The sequence below is a fragment of the Mustela lutreola genome, chromosome 3, assembly GCF_030435805.1.
Source record: "Mustela lutreola isolate mMusLut2 chromosome 3, mMusLut2.pri, whole genome shotgun sequence".
NCBI classification, from domain to species: Eukaryota; Metazoa; Chordata; class Mammalia; order Carnivora; family Mustelidae; genus Mustela; species Mustela lutreola.
The window spans coordinates 99,961,302-99,986,365 of record NC_081292.1 but is presented as its reverse complement, the minus strand read 5'-3'; the positions used below and the strand labels follow the sequence as shown (position 1 = coordinate 99,986,365).

Genomic DNA, 25,064 nt, shown 5'->3' with positions numbered 1-25,064 from the left:
AAAATTTGTTATAAAATAAACAAACCCTGGGGATATAATGTACAGCATGGCAACCATATTTACTAATACTGCATTGTACATTTGAAAGTTGCTGAGACTAGATCTTAAAAGTGCCTATCACCAGAAAAAAAAATTGTGTTGATGGATGTTAACTAAATTTATTGTCATTTCACAATATATACAAATATCAAAACTTTAAGTTGTACACCTGAAATGTAATGTTTTATGTCCATTATATCTCAATAAAAAAACAAGAAAGAAACAAAGAAAAAGAAAATAGAGATGTTTAATACTTATAGTGTGTACCCAGGGTCCTGAAACTATCAGTAAGGAAGCTCAAATCAAACCCCATTTGTTTTGACTCTATATGCTTATTCTTTATTACAATGCTATACCATCTCTTTTTAAAATGCTTATCTAACATATTGATAAAATTTTAACTTTTACAGTAGAGTATTTGATTAAAATACTTAAAATTAATTAAAATAATTAAAATTAAAATGTATTTGATTAAAACTAGCTTAATATTCTAAATAAACTTCTCTTACTGAAAATGTAGACTAGGAAACAACTTTCCTCCAAAACACCCAAAATAAACAGGTTTTTTGTGTTTTGTTTTGTTTTAGTGAAAAGAAAATCCACAGAAAGGGGAAAAAAATTGCAAAGAGCATATACATAATAAAGGACTTATATCTAGAATATATAAAGAACACTTATAATTCACTAAGAAAAAAAGACCCACTTTTTTAAAGCTCAAAGAATCCCAAAGACGTTACAGATATGGCCAATAAATATATGAAAATATGCTCTACATCACCAGCTATCAGGGCAGAGCAAACCAAAATACAATCAGATGCCACTTCACATATCCCAGGATGGTTATAATAAAAAACAATAAGTGTTGACAAGGATGTACAAAAACTGGAACATTCACACACTTCTGGCAGAAATTTAAATTGGTGCAGTTACTTTGGAAAATAGCCCAACAGTTCCTAGAAAGATTAAACATAGGGTTCAGCAATTACTACCTCAGAGAACTGAAAACATATGTCCATACAAGAATTTGTAAGTAAATGTTCCAACCCAAATGTCCCTCAACTGATGAATGAATAAACATGTGTTACATCCACAAAATGGAGTATTATTCAGCCATAAAAAGAAATGGAAGTACTGATACATCAGACAACACAGATGAACCCTGAAAACATTATGCTAAGTCAAAAAAAAACAATCATGAAAGATCACAAATCATAAAATTTCACTTATAATGAAATGCCCAGAATATGCATAGCTAGAGAGACAGAAAGTAGTTGCCCGGGGCTAGGAAGATGAGAGAACTGGGGTTAACAGTGAAAGAGTACAAAGTATTTTTCTGTTATGATGAAAATGCTCTAAAATTGATTGCAATTCTGGTTGCACAGCTCTGTAAATATTACTAAAAAAACAATGAATTGGGCGCCTGGGTGGCTCAGTGGGTTAAAGCCTCTCTGCCTTTGGCTCAGGTCATGATCCCAGGGTCCTGGGATCGAGTCCTGCACTGGGCTCTCTGCTCAGCAGGGAGCCTGCTTCCCCCTCTCTCACTCTGCCTACTGGGATCTCTGTCTGTCAAATAAATAAAATCTTTAAAAAAACAAAAAAAAGAAACAATGAACTTTATACACTTCAAATGAGTGAACTGTATATGTGAATTATAGCTGAATGACAAGGTGCTAGAGAGCTATTCAATGGGGAAAGAAAAATCTTTGCAATAAATGGTGGCAGAACAACTGGATAACTCGGCCCTTTCACATATATAAAAATTAATTCAGAAAAGATCATACATCTGAATATAAGAACTAAAACTACAAAACCACTAGAAAAAAATTTTGCAACCTTGAGTTTGGCAAGGATTTCTTTTTTTATATATATATTTTTTATTTATTTGACAGAGAGAGTGACAAAGAGAGAGAACAGGCAGTGCAGTGGCAGGCAGGCAGAGAGGGAAAAGCAGGGTCCCCACTTAGCACAGAGCCCCTTGTAGGGCTTGATCCCAGGACTCTGGGATCATGACCTAAGCTAAAGGCAGATGCTTAACCAACTAAGCCACCCAGATGCCCCAAGATTTCATTTTCTTTGAAGAGCAACAATATAAATTTTAAAGGAAAAAATGCATTGAACTTTTATCAAAATTAGAAACTTTTGTTCTTCAAAAGACGCTATGAAGAAAATGAAAATGCAAGCCCCAGAAAGAGAATGTATGTATAAAACTGTATCCAACAAGGGACTTGTAAGTAGAATATTAAAATACTATTAAAACCCACTAAAAAATACAAACAACCAAATGAAGAAAAGGATAGGAAATTCAGCCACATAGTTCACCAAAAAAGACAGAGATGGCAAATAAACACATGAAAGATGCTCAACATCATTAGTCATTATGGAAATGCAAATCAAAACCACAATGAGATTCAAAAAAACTGGGCATGTTAAATGGTAAAGTCCCTTTAAAATACAGTTTGACAGGTTTAATTTAGATTTTATTTATTTAAATTGAGAGAGAGACCATGGGCACCAGCAGGGTGGGAGGAGCAGAGGAAGAGGGAGAAGCAGGCTCCACAGTAAGGAGGGAGCCCAACTCAGGGACCAGGACCCTGGGACCATGACCAGAGCCAAAGGCAGACGCTTAAGCAACTGAGCCACCCTGGCGCCCAGTCTGGCAATTTCTTATGAAAGTAAACATACTCTTACCTTACAACCCAGTGAGCATGCTTCCTGGTATTTTCCCAAAGGAGATGAAAACTAGGTTCACACAAAAACCTGCACATGGACATTTACAGCAACTTGATTCATAGCCAAAACTTTCAAGCAATAAGATGTTCCCCAATAGGTGAATGGAGAAACCAACTATGGGATGTCCAAAAGATGGAATATTTAGTGATTTTTTAAAAAGAAGAGCTATCAAGCTACAAAAAGACATAGAGGAACCTCAAAGGCGTACTGCTAAGTGAAAGAAGCCAATGTGAAAAGGCTACTGTATGACTGATTCCAAGAATATTACATCCTGGAAAAGGCAAAACTACAGAGACAATAAAAGGGTCAGTGGCTACCAGAGTTCAGGAGACAAGAGGCAGGAATGAATAGGTGAACCACAGATTTATAGGGCAGTGAAACTGTTCACATTACAGCATGATATTGTAATAATGGTAGGTATGTGTCATGATACATTTGTGAAGACCCACACAGTATTCAACACAGGGAATAAACCCTAATGTAAACTATACTTTAGTTAATAATAATTTTATCAATATAGGCCCACTGATTATAACATAACTAATGCAACATGTTAATAAATAGGAGAACTAGGAGGGGGTGAGAGAGTATACGGGAACCCTGTACTTTACCCTCAATTTTACTGTAAACCTAAACTGCTCCAAAAAAAAAAAAAAAAAAAAATTCCCACCTTTCCATCTTTGGAAAGAAGGCAGGGAGAAAAACCATGGTGAGATTCAAAGAAATAGGCAATCTAAAGTGCTGATGAGGATGCTGTGCAACTAAAATGTTCACTTTGGTGTAAGAATGTCAAATGGTACAGCCACTTCAGAAAAGAGTTTGGCAATATGCTACAATCCACCCATTCAAGAAATGGTATTTACTCAAAAGAAAAACTGAAAGCATATGTCTACACAATACTAGTACACAAATGTTTGCAGTAACTTTATGTGTAATTCTGATTTTTCTCCTTTTAAAAATTTTTTTTAAAGATTTTATTTATTTATTTGACAGAGAGAGATCACAAGTAGGCAGAGAGGCAGGCAGAGAGAGAGAGAGGAGAAAGCAGGCTCCCTGCTGAGCAGAGAGCCCGATGCGGGACTCGATCCCAGGACCCTGAGATCATGACCTGAGCCGAAGGCAGCGGCTTAACCCACTGAGCCACCCAGGCGCCCTCCTTTTAAAAATTTTTAAAAAGATTTTATTTATTTGAAAGAGAGAGAATACATATACAAGTAGAAGGAGGGGCAGAGGGAGAGGAACAAGTAGATTCCCTGCTGAGTGGAGAGCCTTTCATGGGGCTCAATCCCAGGACCCTGAGACATGACCTCAGCTGAAGTCAAACGTTTAAATGACTTAGTCACCTAGGCACCCCTGATTTTTCTTTTTAAAGTGTTATACAAAAACTGAATATATCTGTTATCTCTAACATTACTTCACACACATATTATCTCTCAGTGGGTCATGCTCCCTATAAAAATAAGAACAGAAGAGATCAATGGAACAGAATAGAAAACCCAGAAGTGGACCCACAACCCTATCGTCACTAATCTTCAACAAAGCAGGAAAGAATACCCAACGGAAAAAGTCTTTTCAACAAATGGTGTTGGGAAAACTGGATGGCAACACACAAAAGAATGAAACTGGACCGCATGCTTATGTCCTACACAAAAATACTATACACAAAAATAAATTCAAAATGGGTTAAAGACCTAAATGTGAGACAGGAAACAATCAAAATCCTAGAGAGCACAGGCAATAACCTTTTTGCCATCAGCCGTAGCAACTTCTGACTAGGTATGTCTCCTGAGTCAAGGGAAACAAAAGCAAAAATAAACTATTGGGACTACATCAACATAAAAAGCACAGGGAATAAAGCAACAAAACTAAAAGGCCAACTATGGAATGGGAGAAAATATTTGCGAATGACATGTCTGATAAAGGGTTAGCATTCAAAATCTATAAAGATGGATCTAAGTCAACACCCAAAAAGCAAATAATCCAATTTAAAAATGAGCAGAAGGATATTTTTCTTTTTTTTTTTTTTAATTTTACCTATTTATTTAACAGAGAGAAAGATCACAAGTAGGCAGAGTGGCAGGCAGAGAGAGGAGGGAAGCAGGCTCCCTGCTGAGCAGAGAGTCTGATGTGGGGCTTGATCCCAGGACCCTGAAATCATGACCTGAGCTGAAGGCAGAGGCTTAACCCATTGCGCCACCCAGGCACCCCAAGAACATTCTGCCAAAGAAGACATACAGGTGGCTAACAGACACATGAAGATACATAGTATCACTCATCATCCAGGAAATACAAATCAAAACTACAATGAGGTATCTCCTCACACCTATGGCTAAAATTAACACAGTTACAATAGGTATTGGCAAGGATGCGGAGAAAGGGGAACCCTCTTACACTGCTGGTGGGAATGCAAACTGATGCAGCCATCCTAGGAAACACTACAGAGGTTCCTCAAAAAAATTAAAAATAGAACTGCCTTAGGATCCAGCAACTGCACTATTAGGTATTTACCCAAAGGATACAAAAATACAGATTAGAAGGGGTATATGCAACCCAATGCTTAAAACAGCATTATCAACAATAGCCAAATTATAGAAAGACCCCAAATGTCCACTCGGCAATGAATAAAGAAGATGTGATAATATATATATATATATATATATATATATATATATATATATATATATTACACACACAATGGAATATTACTCAGCCATAAAAAGAACTTGCCATATGAAATCATGTGGATGGAGCTAGAGAGTATTACATTAAGCAAACTACAAGAAAGACAAATACCATATGATTTCACTCCTGTGGAATTTAAGAAACAAAACAGATGAACACAGAAAAAAAAGGAGAGAGAGGCAAACCATAAAAGAGACTCTTAACTACAGAAAACAAACTAAGAGATGCTGGAGGGAAGGTAGACAGGAGGATGGGTTAAATGTTTGATGGGAATTATGGACACTTTTTTTTTTTTAAGATTTCATTTATTTATTTGCAGGCTGAGAGAGACCAGAGTGGGGGGGTAGAAGAAGCAGGCTCCACCCTGAGCAGAGAGCCCTACGTGGGGGGCTGGATCCCAGGACCCCAGAACCCTGGGATCATGACCTGAGCCCAAGGCAGACGCTTAACTGACTGAACCATCCAGGTGCCCTAAGGACGCTTGTTTTGATTAGCACTGGGTGTTGTATGTAAGTGAGTGTTGCATCATTTAAACTCTACTCCTGAAACTAATACTACACTATATGTTAACTAACTATAATATAAATAAAAACAAAACTACAAAAAGGAAAGAAGGGGGGGGGGGGACAGCAAGCACAGTGGTTAAGACCTCAAACTGCAGAGCCCAAATTCCCTGGGTTTGAAATCTGCATCTGCCACTCACTAGCTGTGTGACATTAGGCAAATGACTCATACTCTCTTACTTTCCTCATTTATAATACAAAGACTTTTATTGGTATATTGGGTATAATACCATCACTGGATTGCCATAGGAATTAAACAAGTTAATGTTTATATAGTGCTTAGAGGGGACTGGCATAAGGTAATAATTATATAAACACTTGTTAAAAATAATTTGATATACTTAAATTTTTTTCTCTTACTTCCTAAACCGTACTGAGAATACCTGGAAGTTTATTTTAAATACATACAAATCTTAATTTCTTTCCTGCATTAGATTATCTTGAAGAGGGTAACTCTTAAATCAATACTCTAATGAATTCAAGCTTTTCTCAAATCACTACAGGCTGATGTAGATAAGGTAATTTGCATTCTGGCTGTCATTCCCTGATATTTCTATCAGGCACTAGAAAGAAAAGACTGATAACTGATTTTCCAAAAACATTACTCAATGGTTCACTGACAAAATAATAATAATAATAATAATAATAATGGCTCTTGGTGCCCATTTCCTTAAATGTAAAATGGGGAAAGTAACTGTACCCACTTCATATGATTACTCTAAGTTTTGAATCAAGTTTTTGTAAAGCACTTAACAGAAAAATACCAAAGCACAATAAACACCCCAAAAATAATAAAACATAAAGTTCAACACTGGAACCCAGACAATCTTGTTCAGAAGGCACTCACTCTTACATGCTACCTTATATTGTCTCTCATTTGTTCATTTGTTCAACCAACATTTAATACATGCCTACTGCGTATGCTCCCTTCACTGATCACCTGAATTATGGAAATGATGAAATGTCTTTTTAAAATTCTAAAATTTTTCCAAAGCTTAGAAAGGCAAATACTTTAACAATGGTACAATAAAATCACGACCAGGGTTATGGTCAAAATAGGATTATATCAAACATTCTCGTTCTGCTAATAGGAGCTAAACACTTTGTTGCTTATCATATAAATCAAAACTCCCAAATAATATCAAACATAGTACCTCTCAAACTCCTACATAAAACCCCAAGGCTAGATATTTAAATCAAATTAATTCCCATAATCCCTTTTGTTTCATGCTTTGTAAAAAGGCTGTATGTGGGCACCTGGCTGTGTCTTCATTACAATAAGCTCCTTGAGGACAAGAAACATTACACACATATCTTCCTATCTCCCACAGGACCTAAAAGCACTTTGTTTATGGCAAGCCCACTAACAAGACCTTAAATAAACGAACCTCAAATCTTACTCTACTTAAAACTACAACATGACACAGCACACACCTTAGTCAATCCAAATACCTGCCTTTCCCAAATGACTTGACAGATCCCACCTCCTGGTGCCTGGCTTCTGCCTGTTCCCTGAACGCCCATCTCTCCCTCCTCTTTAGGAGTTCCTACTAATATGCATCTCAGAACAATTTATTCAGAAGACCTTCTCTAGTTAACTTAACTGCCACTATGAGCATTTGCACCCCATTTTCCTCCATTTCTGGGCATGGTCTCCTATGTATCCAATTTTGAGATTTCTTAAAATTTTTTGCCAAATGTGGCTTTTGTCATATTTTCAGTTGGGCTAAGCTGACATCAAGGTAGGCTTCATTACTAGGAACACAGTGTTACTGCTATCATTAATTAAATATAACTTCAGTATTTGGATATTTATATACTACTACTTATGTTTTTGTATTCAATTTTCTTTATTTTATTATTTATAACATTCTCATGATATTTTGTACATATTGCCTATAATGTACTCATCTGCATATAGGTAGGGTAAACCATACATCCCAGTTTGCTAAGGAAAATCCCAGTTTACTTGTTGCCCCAGGATATTTTTTTTAAGTATTTTATTTATTTATTTATTTGACAGACAGAGCATGAGCAGAGGGAGAAGCAGGCTGCCTGCTGAGCAAGGGAATCTGATGCAGGGCTCAATCCCAGGACCCCAGGACCATGACCCCAGCCCAAGGCAGACACCTAATGACTGAGCCACCCAGGCGCCCCACCCCAGGATAATTAACAACAGTCTCCTTTCACTCTCAAAAGTCACACAGTATGGATAATAAATTGTATAGTCACCCTATAGTGTCTGCCTTACTTTCACTGAAATGAAGCTCCATAATTATAGAAATAATGACCAGTTTATATATATATATATTCAGTGCTAAAACAGAGAAGGTAGGCAAACATTTTAGAAATTGTGCATGTAAACAACTAAAACTGTATTATTGCTTAAAGGTGGGGCACCTGGGTGGCTCCCTAAGCCTCTACCTTTGGCTCAGGTCATGATCTCAGGGTCCTAGAATCAAGCCCCAGAACAGGCTCCCTGCTCAGTGGGAAGCCTGCTTCTCCCTTTCCCACACCAGCTACTTGTGTTCCCTTTCCTGCGTCTGTCAAACAAATAAATAAAATCTTTTTTACAAAAATTGCTTAAAGGCTTATTATACTCATCCCTTTGACATTCCTAAGATTTTCAATAAATATTCAGTGAATTTTTTTTTTTTAAGATTTTATTTATTCGGGGCACCTGGGTGGCTCAGTGGGTTAAGCCACTGCCTTCGGCTCAGGTCATGATCTCAGGGTCCTGGGATCGAGTCCTGCATCGGGCTCTCTGCTCAGCAGGGAGCCTACTTCCCTCTCTCTCTCTCTGCCTGCCTCTCTGTCTAGTGTGATCTCTCTCTCTCAAATAAATAAATAAAATCTTTAAAAAAAAAAAAAGATTTTATTTATTCATCTGAGAGAGAATGGGAGAAGGAGAGCATGAGAGAGGGAAAGTCAGAGGGAGAAGTAGACTCCCCGCTGGACAAGGTGCCCGATGCAGCACTTGATCCCCAGACTCCAGGATCATGACCTGAGCTGAAGGGAATCGCCCAAACAATTAAGCCACCCAGGTGCCCCAGTGAATTATTTTTTTAAAGATTTATTTAGGGGCACCTGGGTGGTTCAGTCAGCTGGGCAACCTCCTCTGGTGTCCGTTCAGGTTGTGATTTTGTGAGCTGCAGAATCAAGCCCTGGGTCAAGCTGCACACTTAGCCAGAGTATGCTAGGGATTGTCTCTCCTCTCTCTCTGCACCACCCTCGCTCTCATGCTCATATTCACTCTCTCAAATAAATAAGTAAATCTTTTTTAAAAAAGTATTTACTTATTTGAGAGAGTATGCATGCAGGAAAGGGGCAAAGGGAGAAGCAGAGGAAAAGACTCCCAAGCCAACTCACCACCAAGCCTAGAGCCCATTACCAGGCTCAATTCCCTGACCCTAAGATCATGACCTCAGCCAAAACCACGACCTGGACACCCAACAAACTGAGCCATCCAGGCACCCCACTACCCAATGAATTTTTAAATTAAAACAGTAAGAAAAAGAAAACCAACACAAATATTTCCATTCAAAAGTCAAGTATATACTAATGACACAATAAAATACATTATCATTAATAAAACCTCCATACAGCCTTCTATGTCTGATATAGGACAGAAACTAAATGGAATGGTATCTTCAAAATGCTGAGGGAAAAATAACTGCCAATTCTGATTTTCATGCACAACTAAAATAGCATTCAAGAACAAGAGCTAAAGATTTCTAACAAACAATTATAATTTACCACCAAAAGATCCTTTTTAAGGATATAGTTCAAGAAAAAAGAAAGTGATTCCAAGAGAACAAATGCTAGCAAAAACAAACCAAAAAAAACTAAAAACCTGGCAAATGTGGTAAACCTAAACAAATATTAATTGTATGAAACAAGATTAAAATGCTTAGTTCGAGGAACTGAAGAGGACAAGGTAGAATTACTGGGCGCCTGGGTAACTCAGTTAAGAGTCCAGACTCTTGGTTTTGGCTCAGGTCATGATCTCAGGGTCCTGAGCTCAAGACCCACTATGAGCTCTGTGTTAAGATTCTCTCTCCCCCCCAGGGGTACCTGGGTGGCTCAGTGGGTTAGAGCCTCTGCCTTCGGCTCAGGTCATGATCCCAGGGTTCTGGGATCAAATCCCGCATCGGGCTCTCTGCTCAGTGGGGAGCCTGTTTCCCTTCCTCTCTCTCTGCCTGCCTCTCTGCCTACTTGTGATCTCTGTCTGTCAAATAAATAAATAAAAATTTAAAAAAAAAAAAAGGTTCTCTCTCCCCCTCCCTGCCCACCACAACCACCCCATCCTGCCCATGTTGTCTTTCTTAAAAAAAAAAAAGAAAAGAAAAAAAAAACCAGTAGAATTATAACAGGGAAATAGGAAATACAACAAAGAGACTGATTAAAGTTATTCACCCATCATAGTAGTCTTTTTTTGGAAATTTGCCCCTTGACCATCCCTGCCTCCAATAACCCACTGAATTACTAAGTGTCAGCAAACTAGCACAGTGTGGTCCCACAGCCCTCACTGAACTGATGGCCTAGAGGTAAGGAACTGACTCAAGCAGAAGCAGAGACAATCTCTAGAAATTACTAACAGACTACCAAAAGCAAACAGTAGGAATCAACAGGTACTGAGTTGTGCTAATGAAGGGCTACATGTCTTATTGATGCTTTTTATATCTTCAGAAATGCTTCCTCCCTTTTTTCTACCTGTCCAAACCATCTTTTAGACTCAGTTTAAGCCTTCCCTATCGCCCTCACCTGGTCATCCTTCCCTCTATAAATGACAGAAGTGGAAAATAATTATCCTCTCTGCACTGACAGTATGCTAGGCATTTCTTCTTCTTCTTCTTTTTTTTTTTTTGTTTTAAAGTATGTTAGGCATTTCACATACATTACCACTTAGCCTAAATACACTAGCATGATGGCACTTGCTATCATTCCACTCACCACGACAAAGAACCATCCTCCTTAAAGGATATTATTTCCTATTATAGCTTCCTAACTCGTCTCTGTGTGTACATGTGTCCCTGCAGCCAGACTACATACAACATGCTGAAATACAGGAACCATGTCTTCTACTTTATTCTTCTCACCATCCATCTCTCTTCCCTGTACTTCTCCCCTCCCCTTTCAAAATATACTCTTCCCTTCTCACTACTAATTACTACTTTAATAAAAGCTACTGTTATAGTAGCTTGCACTGTGCCTACACTCTGCTAAATGTTTTCAAACATTTTACTTAATCTTCAGAACATCCCACTTCAGAGAGATATTATCTCCCCACTTCAGAGAGATGGAAAAAGGCTTGGAGAATTTAAAGAACTTGCTCTCTTATAGCAGCATGAACCTAGATCTATAAAATATCACAGCCTTCACTGTAGTTCCCCACCCACCCCACAATCACCTGCTGTGGCAGGTATCTCACTTTGTATGTATCTCACTTTGTATTATGCCAACCTGGTTAAGTTTAAACTACATTTCCCAGAATCCTCTTCCCATATGGCTCCAGGTTAGAGTTGGCCAGAGGAGGAAATTACTCTGAAGATCAGGGTTAGATAAACAGGTACAGAGTTGCCAGCAGATTTCACCATATGTTTGCTCTCCCCTGATCTGCATACAGCTCTTCCTGATTGCACCTTGTGACCAAACAGCACCCGCAGGTCCACCACCAAAAACCTGACTGGAAACCACAGAAGAGGTAGCTATACAGAGGCAACAGCTTTCCACAGACTTTCCACCAGCTCTACTATATGGTTCTACTCCATCACCTGGCATACCAGACTCCTCAGATTTATCTACACTCTCACTTACCCATTGTACCACTGCTTAAGAAAGCTGATGACTGATTTTGATCTGCCAATTCCCCCTTAAAAACTCTGCTTTCTGAGTTTCTCCCACAACTGTGTAAGGTTTTACTCCTTTCACAAATCTCTTATTCCCTAATAATAGTTCTCCTTCCCTGACTGAACCCTAACTAATGCAAGCACTTGAACCGCCTCCCATTTAGATATTTTTAAGTAATATCTATACCCAACATGGGGCTCAAACTCACAACCCTAAGATCATGAATCACATGCTTGATGTAATGAGCACTATGTATTATGTAAGACTGATGAATCACTGAATTCTACCTTTGAAACTAATAATACACTATGTTAATTGAATTTAAATTAAAAGAAGAATCACATGTTCTACCAACTGAGCCAATCAGCTGCCCCAAGCCTCCTCCCAATTCAATGACCAAGAAATCTCTGCAAACTTTCCTTTTGAAATCTTCCTGCATAACCAAATCTAGGTCACTTGGTCTTTTCACAGCTTCTAATCAAGCCTTATTTTTTTTTTAAGATTTTATTTATTTGATAGAGACACAGGAAGAGAGGGAACACAAGAGGAGGTAGGAGAAGCAGGCTTCCCACTAAGCAGGGAGCCCAAAGCGGAGCTCAATCCCAGGACCCTGGGATTATGACCCAAGCAGAAGGCAGATGCCTAAAGACTAAGCTGCCCAGGCACCAAAATTTTTATAGTTCTACACTGCCCATCCTTGCTTCCAAACAAGCTGAAGTGTCCCTTATTCTAAAGAAATCACAAGGCACATGAGTGGCCCAGTTAGTTAAGTGTCTGCCTTCAGCTCAGGTCATGATCCCAGGGTCCTGGGATTGAGCCCTGAGTCAAGACTCCCCCTTCAGCAGGGAGCCTGCTTCTCCCTTTCCCTCTGCACCCCCACCCCCATGCTCAAGGGCTCATGCTCTCTCACTCACTCTCAAATATTTTAAAAAAAGAAAAAGAAACCATATCTCCCTACTTGATCCTCCCATTTACAAAAAAAGCAAGATTTAAATGACAAAAAACACTAGAGTGGGTATCAGATTAACATATTAGTATCAATTTATTAACTAGGAACAAAATAAGCTAAGAACACTTAGGTACGTCTATGCTCTGGTCAGAGATGTGAAGATGGAGAAACAAAGAACAAGGATATGGAAGGATTCTGAGAAGAAAAATATTTGTTGATGTGTGGTTTGTCCCAAATGTTTTTTCCACTGGGAAGGAGGGAAGCTTCTTCTTCTTTTTTTTTCTTTTCTGTAATCATTTTGGGCTTATCCCAATATATCCATAAATCATTTAAAAATGTCTAGTGGGCATTAAAGACTGAATGTACAATTTTTCCCATACTTTTCTGCCCCCTTTCCAAAAAGATCTTCCTTCCCTTTTCAGCTACAGTATTTCCAAAGTCCTGGTTTCCTATTCATAACATGAAAATAATTTAGTTCTTTGTTATTTTCTAGGCTACGCTGGATTTTATCACTAAACTGCCACAGATGATTCTGATTTCTATCACATTAGTTCTGAAGAGATTCATTCACTCTTTCAACAAGCATTTTACTGAAAACCTACTACACGTCAAGTCCAACGCAAGGTATCCAGCTATAACATAACTTTAAGAGATCTCATTCTGACAAATTAGTCACACTTAAAGAGAGCTCCTTATGCTCCAGATGCTGCCCTATAACAAATCATCCCTGGACAATTGTCATCTTAACAACCGCCTCAAGCAGAAGAACTTCAATCTCTTGATTCTCTATTTTCTATTATGTTACGGGTTTCACAGGCTAGTCAGGTCCTTAAGAAATCACCTAGAGCAACTTTTTCAAATTCAGAAATGTTGAAGCCCTCTGTCACAGTTTATTTCTAATTAATGTCAGATTTGACACTGAACTTGGGCTTTCCTATTCACCATCAGTGTTCAACAAACAGTATGGAATATAGTTTGTGGTACTCCCTTCAGGAAAACTCTAGCAAGAAATCCCTCTGGCGGGGCGCCTGGGTGGCTCAGTGGGTTAAGTCGCTGCCTTCGGCTCAGGTCATGATCTCAGGGTCCTGGAATCAAGTACCGCATCAGGCTCTCTGCTCAGCAGGGAGCCTGCTTCCTCCTCTCTCTCTGCCTGCCTCTGCCTACTTGTGATCTCTGTCAAATAAATAAATAAAATCTTTAAAAAAAAAAAATTAGAAAAAAAAAAAAAAAAGAAAAGAAATCCCTCTGGCACGTCCCTAAGTAAACCTCTCAACAGTAAGGCAATATGCAACAATCCATGACTACAGGCAAACTCTGTAATACTAATTAATAATACACATTACACGGTCTCAGAATGCATAACTAATCTACCCTTTCCCAAATCATGAGACAAGATTATATAAACAGGAACAAGGTGGGTTTAGGGGTGAAGTTGTTAGAATGCAGCCATGTACTGCCTACAGACTAGATGGTTAACATCATACCATCTCTCAACGCAGATTTTTATCAACACTAAGGCTGGGCTACCTTCTACATCTTTTGTTTCCTTTTAGTTCTAAGCAACTCAGGAATTTTATATATAGTTTGATGTACCCTTCTTAATATATAAGATATATCATATCTTATAACAAAGGATCAAAGGATCTTATATCATATCTTATATCATGATATATTTATATATTAAGAAGGGTACATCAAACTATATATAAAATATGTCATATTATACAACAAAATATTACTAATTTTAAAAAGGAGTCCACAGGCTATTTTAAAATGCCCAAATTGATTTAAAAATAATTAAAGCCATCACATGAATCATGATGTTAATCTCTCCTTAAATCAGAAACATTAGTCTCATTTCCTGCTGTATTAAAACAAAAAAAAAAACCAACAACAACAAAAAAAACATTTTTTGTATTAAAACTCCAAAGGGGTGCATGGGTGGCTCAGTCAATTAAGCCTCTGACTTTTTTTTTTTTTTTTTTAAGATTTTATTTATTTGATAGGCAGAGAGAGAGGGAAGAAGGGTCCCTGCTGAGCAGAGAGCCTGATGCGGGGCTCGATCCCAGGACCCTGAGACCATGACCCAAGCCAAAGGCAAAGGCTTAACCCACTGAGCCACCCAGGCGCCCAAAGCCTCTGACTCTTGATTTGAGCTCAGATCTTGATCTTAGGGTCATGAGTTCAAGCCTCACATGGGCCTCCATGCTGGTCATGGGGCCTACTTTTAATAAAAGGGAGCAGCACCTGAGTGGCTCAGTCAATTAAGCATCCCATTCTTGATTTTAGGCTTAGGTAGTGATCTCAGGTTCCAGGGATCAAGCCCCATGTCAGGCTCCATGCTCAGCTCAGACTGCTTGAGATTCTCTCTCTTCCTCTGCCCCTCCACAACCCCTCCTGCACATGCTCTCTCTAAAATAAATTAATAAATCTTAAAAAAAAAAAAACCCTCCACAAATACCATTAAAATGCAGCCAAGTCAGTCAAACTTAATTATAGTAATCACAAACTTACCAAATAATGATAATTAAGCACCTTCAGATCAAATCTAAAATAGAATATGATTTGAGAACATTTAGCAATTATTAAACAACAGCACAGAAGCAGTTATAAACTGACTTCATTTTAAGCTATAGATCTGTTCCCAAAAACTTATAAAATAACAAAATCAATTCATACTTTTTCCATCGGCTCCTGTTAATAACTCCCCAAAATAATTTTTTAACAGTTTTCCACAGCACTGCTTCTGTGGTAGAGATGTTCACAAATACTTGATGTTCTCCTTCTGGGTATTTGGAAATATTGAACTTTTCCACCCTGTTCAATTCAGATACAGCCATGAAACTTCTGGCCAATACATGTGAGTGGAAGTGGTGAATGTTTCTCCCAGGTAAAAGCTTTAAAAGCCAGAGTATGCTTTTCACACATTCTATTTTTCTTCTGTCCTGATAGGAGATTGTAATTTATAATTAAAAAAAAAAAAAAAAAAAACATGTATCTGGTCTTTGTCCCCATTTCTGGCAAAGAGCTCAGAAAAACCAAGTCTTTTTTTTTTTTTTTTTTTGAAGTAAGGTCGACTTGCAATGTTACCTTAATTTCAGGTGACTAATACATTGATTCAACAGGTTGTACTTTATGATATACTCATCAGAGGTGTAGCTAGAATAATGTATCTGTCTTTTGTTGTTCATAACACCTTTAAGCCACACCTCAGTTTATATTAATGAGATGACTTTTGAAAAGCTCCTAGTGATGGAAGCTGGTTGCCAAGAGGAACCATGTGATTAGAGGACTGGAACTTTGAGCTCCTTGCTGTGGCTTTCAGGGAGGGAAAGGGGGCAGAAGATTAAGGTCAACTACAAATGCCTAGGTAAGAAGCCTCTGTTAAAAAACAAAGAGAATGGGATTTGGAGAAGTTCTGGGTTGGCAGACACTCAGAGATGTTGGAAGAGTGGTACTAGAAGAAAAGATGGAAGCTCCATGGCCTCCTTCTTTCCCCAAACATTGCCCTATACATCTCTTCCAACTGCTTGCTTCTGGGTTATACCCTTTTATAATAAACCAGTAATCTAGTATTTTCCAGAATTCTGTGAGTTGCTCTTGCAAATTTACTGAACCCAAAAAATCCCAAAGATGGAAACCTCTGATTTACAGCCCATTGGTCTGAAGCACAGGCAACTACCTAGCCTTGCCACTGGGTCTGAAGGGAGGGCAGTCTTAACCTGTAGAATCTGACAGTATCTTTGGCTGGTATTACAGAATTGTTAAAGGTGTGGAAACCCCTCCCACATACACATTTCTGGTTACAAGAGGTTCCAAGTATTGAGTGTGAAGAGGTTCAGAACAAGCCCCCTCCAAATATACCACTTTGGCATGTGGATTAGTTCGAACTGAAGTCAATCCAGGCCCAAAAGATTCAGGAAGAGCTTTTTACCTCCCCTTAACTGCCTAAAAGAATTTAGAAAGAGGGTCCAGTCTATCTAAACTATCACCAGAGATAACTGCAAAGAATATGGGGAGCCATGGTAATTGCAAGGGAACTAGCAGGACCTGGAGATCAAATTCCTCCCCTCTGGCCCACTGTCTGCACAAAGCATGGCAAAATGTTTACCAAACATCTGCTCTTACCATCTTCCCATAAACTGTTGTCTTCCTCCCCCACTTTGAAGTATCAGACCCCTACCCCTTCTCCTCTGCTCAAGACAGCATAAGCCTCAACTGCCTGACTACCTGTAGATTTCATATTCTCATGTGGCTCACATACTCAATTCAGTTCATCAGTCTTATGGCAATTTACCAAAGAACCTAGAAGGATTAAAAAAAACAAAAAACAAAAAAACAAATTTCCTTCCCAGGAAGCACAATATAAAGGAAAAACACACTACAGTGTATTTTTCCTTTACCTATAGCAACCATATATGTTCCAGATAATAGCTGCTAGCAAGTGAGGCCCCAAAATAAGGATTCACAGTCGGATTCAAAGTAAGGATTACACTATGGAGCAGAAGCAGTCCAACTGACCCTTAGTGAACACACACCATGAGCAAAAAATAAATCTTTGGGGACGCCTGGGTGGCTCAGTGGGTTAAGCCTCTGCCTTCGGTTCGGGTCATGATCTCAGGGTCCTGGGATCGAGCCCCACATCAGGCTCTCTGCTTAGCAGAAAGCCTGCTTCCCCCTCTCTGCCTGCCTCTCTGCCTACTTGTGATCAGTCAAATAATAAATAAAATCTTTAAAATAAAAAAATTAAAAAAAATAAATCTTTGTTTTAAGCTCCTGATTTTGAGGGTTATTATTCATAGCCTATTCAGAATGATAATCTAAAACTTAATTTAAAAACTAGACTGAAAATTCTTCATGTTCATTCTATTTCTCAATTCTCTGACCAAGTACATTAAACTCTTTCAAATTACTTCTCCTAGATACCAGAAATATTAACATACTCCCTATACCATTTGCTTAAAATGGACCGGTTCATACTCATTTCACTGAAAATCGCACTTGATACAAAGAAATCATTCAGATTTACCCAAATATTTATCAGAAATCTCTGATTTAACAATTATAAAGAATGAGAGGTTAAGGGGCACCTGGGTGGCTCAGTGGGTTAAAGCCTCTGCCTTCAGCTCAGGTCATGATCCCAGGGTCCTGGGATCGAGCCCCATATCGGGCTCTCTGCTTGGCAGGGAGCCTGCTTCCCCCTCTCTCTCTGCCTGCCTCTCTGCCTACTTGTGATCTCTGCCTGTCAAATAAATACATAAAATCTTAAAAAAAAAAAAAAAAAAGGATGAGAGGTTAAGTACAGTATCTGTAGTTGAGTGTATTTTCCAAAAATTATGTTGGCCCTACCCCCAGAAAATTGCAGTGAAGCTACTTCCAAGGAGAATGCTTCATGTAAACAATGTGGAGGCTGAGAAAGGCTAAGGAACCCTTGCTCTAACTAGAAGAGCAAAGCAAAATCCCCAACTATGAACAAGATTCTTAACACCTCTAAGCCTCAATTTCTTTGCCTGTAAAAATCAGAATATGATCTACCATGGCTACTGTAAAATTAATGTGTGTAAGGCTTCTGACATGTAACAGACATTCAAATGTTACTTCTTCCTCTCAAGATACAGTCTGAAATTTGTAGAAAATTGTGTGATATCCTCAATGCCAAAAGACATGCCTTTATGAAACATAAACAAAAACTAAAGCAAAGACCAGGCTGAGAACCAAAACAAGGATGTGAGTGGGGGGAAAATGGGAAAGACCAAGGATTACCAAGATAATAGAAATTCAACTACAGAAATACTCATTAGATGAAAAATATTTTTTAGTACACACTGGAGGGCAAAAGAGCAGAACTGTGAATGTGGTTATACAACCACACTGTGTCAAATACAAGCAGCTCTCCTAGAATGCTAAGTAAAATAATAGAGATGAAAATACTGAGAAATTATGACAAACGTGAAGGATGGAGAATGGAAACCTGAAAACTATATACATTGCCAAAGAACCATAATACAAAGAAAAAACAAAGACACAGATTAGGGGGAGGAAAAAAGTGGGAAGAACGGAGATAAAAAATGACTATTAGCTTTCAATCTACATTCTTATTCACTTAAATATCTGTATAATACATACATCCATGAACTCAGAAATAGAAGGCAATGAACCAACATTTTCTTATCCAACCTCCTTAACAAACCAACTTGGCAAATTAACCAACACTCTCTGCCTCTCTATAATGTCTTCTGATAAAATATTGGAACATTCAATATTAATTAAGCTTATTTTTTATCAAACCAGTACATTTCTGCACTCATCAACATACCAAGAATCAAATATGTTTATGTATTTGTTATAATTATACAGTTTAGATATTATATAAACCAATGAAATTGTGACTGTGAAGACAGTTTTTGTTTCCATGAAAATGAAGTTGAGTGTTTAGAAAAACTCAAAGGCTAGTTTCAAAAAAACTATTATTAGGGCGCCTGGGTGGCTCAGTGGGTTAAGCCGCTGCCTTCGGCTCAGGTCATGATCTCAGAGTCCTGGGATCGAGTCCCGCATCGGGCTCTCTGCTCAGCAGAGAGCCTGCTTCCCTCTCTCTCTCTCTGGCTGCCTCTCCATCTACTTGTGATTTCTCTCTGTCAAATTAATAAATAAATAAAATCTTTAAAAAAAAAAAAACTATTATTAAAGTGAGAATAGGTGAATAAACTGTAAAAGACTAAAAGGAATAATCATACAATTCTAGATGGATCACATAACTCAGACTTCATTACATATCCATGTTTTTTTAAATAAAATATTTAAAGTAAAATGTGTCATTTTTAATTCCCCTTATATTTTTAAAAAATTAAACTAACCATCACCATTCCTAATCACATAAAAAAAATGATTTCTACATACATTAAAACAGACATAACCTAAGTGAGCTATGGGAGATTTTTTTGAACACTTTTTATATGCAAGGCCCTATACTAAACATATTATCTCATTTAAACCTCATGACAAATCTATAAGTACCATTATCTCTATCTTACACATAAATGAGGCATAGAAAGGATAAACATTCAGATCTTACATTCAGATCTTACTCCCAAGTACAAACTCTTTACTGATTACTAATTTTTTCATATGTTTTCTATATTTAATTTTTTTCAATAAACATTATAATCACCATCAGTCATCTGTAGAGTTTACTAATGTTAACTCATTTCAAGTACTGTCTCCTCTTCAAGGTCTTCTAAAATGCTCTCCCATCCTGGTACATAGCAGGCACTCCATGAATGGTAATGGCAGTACTCTGGCGAGCAAATCTAATTTTCTGGTTGCCCTAATAAAGCAGAGAGGCAACAAGGTGCGATTGTTAAGAGCACAGATTGTGGAGCTAGGCTGCCTGCATTCAAGCTCCACCTCCACCAAGCACAAGAAGTGTGAACATGGGCCAGTTACTTACTATCTCTGTGTTTCAATTCCCTAATCTGTAATAGGAGTATAATAACAGTAACTAATTCACTGGGTTGTTAATGGGGAATAAGTGACTATTTTAAATCAGTGCCTAGAATGTAGAAAGTGCTTATATTTGCTAAATAAACAATACCACAAAGGAGAACAAAGAAAACAACCAACAAATTAAGAAGAAACCTTTTGTAAATGATCAGTGATTAGGTAGGCACCACCTTCCAAGAATCTTAGGACACTATGAAAAGAGGTCCCTTCTGCCTGTCAATTCTGTATTTATTCAATAAACATTTGGCTCCAGTCATCTAGGTGCACCAAAATCAACAAAACACTGCCTCTGTCCTAGAGCTAACTTCCTAGTAGAGGACAAGGAAATAATTATAGAACAATGTGGCGAGTACCATGGTAGAGGCAGGTGCAGTGTGCCTGAGGAGTATTCAGAAGTAGTGGTGATGAGGGGACCTAATTTGGTAATTACCAAAGAATGCTGATAAAATCATATCTTAACCTATTTTTAAATTAGTAATTATTGATTAAAGTCCACACAAATCACTAACTGTACAAATGGGAAAAATTACCTTTAAAAAAAAACCTCCCAAAGTTTATAAACCACATAATGCTTATAAAATTAATGGTACTATGAATCTCAAACAAAACACTCTTCAGCACTTAGAAGAAAGGCAGTGTGCAAGTCAGAGAAAAGATTCCAAAGATTCTACCTTATCCTGGCAATTGGGAAGACAAAGCGTAACCAAAAAATTAAACAACAATCTAAGAGTTAAGTAACAATAAACTGACAACAATACAAAATACAAAGCCAATCCATGATTAGTATCATAAAAAATGCAGTCAACCAATATTCCCAATAAATATTGGGTAAAAGGCAAAAAACAAAAAAACTATACAGACGCATTTCTTATAAACATAAGTACGTGTACAGATAGAAAGCTATACCTCACACAACACTCGAGAATAAGGGGAAAGATTCTTCATTTCTATATATAAAGTTCATCCTGACTTACAAAAAGGTGTGAAAAAACTTCATGTAACCTGTTTAATGAATTAAATCATATTTTTAAAAGAGATTATTTATTTTAGAGAGAGAGATGAGAGCACTTGTGCCTGCAAGCACCCATCAGCTGTGGGGGAGGTGAAAGGAAGAGGCAGAGGGGGAGAGATGAGACTCCCAAGCAGACAACCAGAGAGGAAATCAAGAGTTGGGACATCTAACCAACTGAGCCACACAGGTGCCCCTAAATCATATTTTTAATAAAAGAATGTGTAACTTAAGTAAATCCTACTACAAAACTTCTCTAAAGCAGTAACGTAAAAAAAAAAATTTTTAAACCAATAACCTATTAAATGTCAGTTAATTAGTTGGGAAATAAATTCAATTTTATATTACATATATTTCATTTATTTCTACCTGGCTTAATTAAAATGAGGTTCACCTCTAAATGTAGCCAACATACTCGTTATCAGAAATCATAGTATTCATAAAATATATAACTCACAGGAATGTAATATATAGCATAGAGAATATAACCAATAAAATTATAATAACTTTGTAAAGTGACAAATGGTATCTGTAGTTATTGTGGAGATCATTCTGTAATGTAAAAAATATTAAATAACTATGATATATACCTAAAACTAATAGGATACTGTGTATCAATTATATTTCAATAAAAATCAATTCATAAATGTTTACTAACTTGGTCATTACAGAGTGAGAACACTGAGTGAAGTCAAAAAAATTTTAATTCTTAAACTTCATAGTGGTAGAATTACCATTAGAATGCAGATATTCTCACTCTCAATCCAGTGCTCCTTGCATTAAACCAGAAAATTCAGAGTTTTCTCAAAATGTTTTTAGTAAATCCATTCTTCCTTTACTATATATCTAGTTATTTTTGTCTGTCAACAAATATTGGCTAAGAAAAACTTAAACACACTCCTTCAGTGAGAGTCCAGGAAAAGAGAGGCATTGAGTTTTTCCCATTTTTCAGAAGCCAGGTTTGGTTTTTTAAAATTCATAACAGGCGATACCTTGAATTCACAACTAAAAATGTTAATTTATAAATTTTAATGATTAAAAATTTTTAAAACCCCCCAAATTAGAATCTGATTAATATAGTTGTATAGGATATTTTATAATTCCTGTGATTTTTGTTTCTATATATATATACCAACAAAAGAGTAACACTGAAATTCAAAAGTTAGCCTAACAAGAGTCAGCAATATATGCTACAACTGTTCAGTGACAGATTATTGGAGAACAGCTAGCACTACAGTGCTAATTTATCATGCCACAGATTGCTAACAGCAGTGGGGAAAATAAACCTTACCTTAACCCCCATAACCAAGTGATCAAACTCAGCATCACAAATAATGGGACTTGACAGTATATGACCTGATGGGAAGCAATGTGAACTACACAGTATCACTTAAGGGTTATTCTTGCCCAAAATATTTAATTTGAAATTAATCAAGCCTTTAAAGCTAGCTTACAGTTAACTAATTCAGGGGAACAGAGGAACACACTAAATGATACTATGGGGGGGGTGGTACGGAATCAGACAAATAGAAAATGTTACTCATTTTATAAGACCACTGGTTTGATCTTTAAAAAAAGAAAAGAAAAAGCAACTTCATTTTAAAAGGCGGAGGTGAAACTGTTCTAGATTCAAAGAGATCAAAGAGATTTAACCACCAAATGCAGTGAATAAATCTTGTATCTTGGTCTGGTGTGACTGGGTATGAAAAAACCATAAATGACCAAACAGTATACATAGAGAGATTTAAATATGAGATTTAAGTATGAATGTTAGGTTACATTAAGAAACTATGGGGGGTTGGGAGAAGGGGGGGTGGGGTTATGGACATTGGGGAGGGTATGTGCTTTGGTGAGTGCTGTGAAGTGTGTAAACCTGGCGATTCACAGACCTGTACCCCTGGGGATACATGTTTATAAAAAAAATTTTTTTTAATAAATAAATTATTTTTAAAAAAACTTATCAACTAATTACTGATCAGAAAATATGAACTAAAAAAAAATAACAATAATGGTATTTTGACTAAGTTAGGAAATGTCCACCTTTGGAAATGTATGCTGACATATTTAGGGATAAAGTGTCATAATGTTCACAGCTTAGTTTCAAATGGCTGAACCAAAAATAATACACACATATTTACAGATAAAGCAAATACAAGATGTCAATACTGAATCTAGAGGATCATGGTACGGATGTTCACTCTATTAGCAGTATGTTTGAAATTATATATGCTTGATATTATTTCATATTTAAAAAAAGTTGGAGGAGGGTACTGAGGAGGTCAGAGAACTCCAATTCTACAAAGGAAAAAATGATGAACCCAAAACCAAAGCTGTCAGAACCTTAACGTGGCTTCATTTTAACACAGCATCTATTAAGCACAGTTTACCACTCTGGTAGCAGCAAGGTGAACTAAAAATGAAAGAACCATTAATAGACTCAGTCCCTAATGTAATCCAATTTTTAAAAATAAGCCTTTAACAGTTACTTTTCTCAAAAGAGACACATGGAAATCACGCCAAGATAACCATTCTATAATGGAATCACACTCAATATAAATCAACAGGACTCAAAATAGTTCACATTTTAACCAAACAAATCAATCTATGAACTAACCACTTGTCAACTCTATAATTTAACCTTTTCTTCACAGACAACACAAAAATATTCAACTACAAATTTTCTTAAACCTGATAATATACTGCAGAAAATCAGAGTACTGTAATTGGATACATTCCTTAAACATTTCTAACTATACATTAAGCCTCCGCTATTCAAAGAATCTATTAATATTTTCTTCTATAAAAATAAATATCCTTTTTCCTAACTATAAGCAAAGAAATAATACGAGCCAATGTTAAAATGACAATTTTTGGTTTATAAGCACTTATCAGTCACCACACACCAATGAAAGGGAAAAAAAAAGCACACCATTACAAGATAACTTTCTATGATATTCTACACACTAATTTTGACAACTCAGAAATATTGCATAAGACTGCACCAATTACTAAGTATGTTCAGCCATTGCCACACAAGTCAGCAACAAGTTTTGCAATAAGGAAATCTCAAGCTAATAACCTAACTGCGAGTTCCCTGTATTTGTCAAGAACAAACTGCACAAGTAAAGTTAACTTTTCAGGAAATATGCATTTTACCAATTATATTTCTTTTTTGTTTCATCCTTTTTAAATTTTATTACATTTCTTTTTTAATAAAAGTTAATTTCTTTTTTCTGTTAATTTTTTTTTTTTACTGCAAACGGGTAAAGGTGCCCAGCGCCACCCTTTAAAAGTAATTTTTTTTTTTTTAAGATTTTACTTATTTATTTGTCAGAGAGAGAGAGAGAACGAACACAGGCACAAACAGGCAGAGGCGGAGAGAGAAGCAGGCTCCCTGCTGAGCAGAGAGCCCAATGTGGGACTCAATCCCAAGACCCTGGGATCTTGACCTGAGCCGAAGTCAGCAGCTTAACCCACTGAGCCACCCAGGTGTCCCTAAAAGTAATTTTTTAAAAGAAAAAAAAAAAAAGCCAAGAAAATGATTTGGCTAAGCTGCAGCAAAACACACTGAACAGCCTAAGTACAAGAAAATTACATCTACCTACTTTAGAATTTACTCCCAGGAAGAAACTCTCCAACTATTCTCATTTTCCTCACATTTTTTTCAAGACTCAAAAATACAGTCCTACAGAAAATACATATATGGGAAACAGGGCTTCCCGAATTACCAGGTGCATGACCT

At 37.1% G+C, this 25,064-nt stretch overlaps 1 protein-coding gene across 1 annotated transcript in view; it reads right to left on the bottom strand.

The window, feature by feature from the left end:
• Window positions 1-25,064, bottom strand: part of MAP3K2 (mitogen-activated protein kinase kinase kinase 2) — an 86,087-nt gene that overhangs the window by 60,004 nt on the left and 1,019 nt on the right. The window lies entirely within an intron of this gene.